The sequence below is a fragment of the Aotus nancymaae genome, unplaced genomic scaffold (assembly GCF_030222135.1).
Source record: "Aotus nancymaae isolate 86718 unplaced genomic scaffold, 86718_ANA_hifiasm-v0.15.2.pri h1tg000025l, whole genome shotgun sequence".
Classification (NCBI taxonomy): Eukaryota; Metazoa; Chordata; class Mammalia; order Primates; family Aotidae; genus Aotus; species Aotus nancymaae.
Window position 1 is genome coordinate 10,706,095 of NW_026988438.1, and position 3,304 is coordinate 10,709,398.

General features: G+C 35.3%; 1 pseudogene; it reads left to right on the forward strand.

Moving 5' to 3' along the window:
* Positions 1-2,192: 2,192 nt before the first annotated feature.
* LOC110568981 (DCN1-like protein 5) lies at positions 2,193-2,577 on the forward strand (annotated as a pseudogene).
* Positions 2,578-3,304: the final 727 nt, after the last annotated feature.

Sequence of the window (3,304 nt, forward strand, 5' to 3'; positions counted from 1 at the left end):
ATGTAACCCACATCTGGCTGTGACAAGGTACAAATTTTTTCTACACTCTGAGTTGCATTACCTCAAGTGTTAATTTTCATGAGCTGAGAACTTTTTTTAACCCACCAAATTAATTTTCTCAAACACTAAAGTGTGGTTGATAATATAAAAATCTCCTAATTATTTTTTCAGGTTTAATTTTGACCTATTTGCAGACCATTTAGATAAAGCAAATTAAAGAGTCCATTTTTATTCTACTAAAGTATACACTAGAATGTAAATGAGATATATTTTAGCCAAGTAGGCGATTATGTATATCAAATATATATTTGTGACTATATATGTGTAAATACCTATATACCATATTGCCACTTTGCAAAATATATCTGAATTTATTCTTCGGTAGGCTCAAGAAGACATTTTGCTTTTAATTTCTCTACCAAGTAACAAATTGTGTAGCTCCAGAATGTTGCTTACCATTACTGGTTTGGCCTTAGGGACAGTTACTTTATTACCTTTCTGAACCGTACTTCAAAAGAATTAATTAATTGATGCTCTCAGCAGCCTCATTCTGACAAAAACATATGATACTCAAATGTTAAACATGGAACCTCAGATGAAACTGTCAGGAAAAAGCTGAAAGTGGTTATTAATATGGCTTTTGATAAATATCTGCTCAGCTTCACACTGTGCCTCGTCTGTTTTCATCTTGGAAAGTAGTTAATCTGATTGATGAAGATCCTGGTTCAGATTGTCTCCCATGCTGAGTTTAATAACGGCACTTTTTTAAGAAAAATTATTGAAGATGTTTGTGCCTTCTCATTTGACTGTTTTTCAGGAGTACAAATTTTAAGTGTTGTCCCTACCATTCCCTAAAATGGTAGGAGCTCCTTACTGTCCACATCTCATAAGCACACGAATTGAGACTGGTTTCCATGCCATCACTCTTTGTAAAGTGAGATTTAATGGGAATGTTGCCAAAGGCTAATGCTAACCCTCCAGCACAAGCCCATCCAGACAAATCAGGCAGCCAGCACCGATGGGCTACAAACACTTGGCTAATTATCATTGCCTAGCATCTCCCGTGAGGCCTGACATTTTTTCATCATAGTTCTATCAAATAGTTCCATATCTATATTAAGCACAGTCACAGCAATAACTGGCACAATAGGCCATGGCTGTGCTTCATGGTAGTCATGCTCTGTGGTGGAGACACTTAAGTGCCCTCCACTCACCTTAATTAATAAGCATCAATGTACAACACACTCTCCATTTCAATGAGAAGGAAATTTGGTACAAGAAGGCAGTTCAAAAATTAATCTGATTGGAAGTATTCAAAGTCATTTTTCTTTTTTGGATGTTAGAATTTTATTTTTAATTTTTTTGCTTTACATTCCAGGATACATGTGCAGATGTGCAGAATGTGCACATTTGTTACATAGGTATATGTGTGCCATGGTGTATGACTACACCTATCAACCTGTCACTTAGATTTTACACCTCGCATGCATTAGTTATTTGTCCTACAAAGGTCAGTTGTCAACTGTCGGTCAATGTCATAGTAATTGGCCAGTGTGGCAAGTCAAGAAAAGAATGGAAACATTTTGTGTGTGTGTGGTGAATATGTTTACATGACATCATTGTGATCAAATTATGAATTAGTGTTCAAATGAGAGAGAAAATGTCATGCTAAAATCCTTGTTCTTCTGGTAAATGGCCTGCAATCATGCAGGAAATTATGTTCCTCTATGACTTCAACATTATAAGTTCAGGGGAAACACTAACATTTGCCATTTTATTTGTAGATGCAGACTCCAGTACCTTGTGCACCATGTAGAGATGTAACTTGGACTTTCAAGCTCTGGTAGCTGTGTATACTCTCATTCAGTGGTACCTTTTCTGTATCAGTTACTAATGAGTTATAAAAGACTTAGTTCATTGTCTTCAGTTATTTTCTGAATATCTAAGTGCCCTGTATGTGTGCGTTTGAGTGTGTGAACATGTATGTATGAATTTATAAGGTCTAAAACAGTGTGGAGCTTAAAGGCTTCAGGAGTATTTCAAATTAACCAACATTTAGTGAATAAGGCCAATATACACTGAATTGAAATGAACCTCATTTGGTTTTAATTCAAACTAACCTTATGTTAGTTTTAGCATGGAAATTGGAGGCTTGAAAGCATGGGATGCTTTACCAAGGAAGAGTAAAGGGAATGACTTCATTACAGCGTGACTGCACAGAAAAGTTACAAAACATATTTGACTTTTTGTCCTCACAGTTGAATGACATTTCATCATTTAAGAATATCTACAGATACGCTTTTGATTTTGCAAGGGATAAAGATCAGAGAAGCTTGATCTTGATACTGCTAAATCTATGTTAACTCTTCTGCTTGGGAGGTCACGGCCACTGTTTTCAGTATTTTACCAGTACCTGGAGCAATCAAAGTATCATGTTATGAACAGAGATCAGTGGTACAATGTTTTAGAATTCAACAGAACACAGTCCATGTCGATCTTAGTAACTGTGATGAAGGTGGTGTTTGGCCTGTTCTTGATGAATTTGTTGAGTGGCAAAAAGTCCGTCAAACATCATAGCAAGAACTATTGTAAAGAAAATGCAAACCTTTCACTTCCCACGTGTATACAAGCTAATGTGATGAGGGAGAGAAAAATCCAACAGGTGCATTTCCATTCACAAGAAAGACTTCTCACAGTACTTTTTCATTTTTTTAAAGGAGGTTTTTCTTGTTACATGTGATGGGCATTGAGCCACACCTCTTCTTAGACTGAATATTGAAGTGTTTTAATGAGTCAGTCACTGATACAACTTGCCAACTGTTTCACATCCTGTAAGGCAAATCCGGAAAATTTATTAAAATTCTTTCTACCTTCACAAGTTATTCTGGATCATCATTGGGGGAAAGGATTTGTTTATATACCTGCCTCCATAGTAAAACAACATGTAACTTCAAGTTGATACATTCATTAGCACATATTCAGGTATGGCTACCATTCAGAGAAAAATAAACCCATTACTATGAAGTCAAACAGTCCTTTGATAATTTTACTAACAACAAATAGCATCTCACCCTGTTTTACAGAAGCAGTAAGATTGTCAGAATCTCAGGACCAAGAAACTGTTTTTTTTGTCTGAAAAATCATACAGCACTAGGAAAGTAAATTTACCTAGTTAATGCCTATAAAAAGAAGCTAGATATTATCTTTGGTCTCTTCAAGTTTCAGCCTTCTATTATTAGAAAACATATATTCAAAAATAACTTTTACCTTTTATTTGGTGATAAAGTTTTACATAAAAATTAAA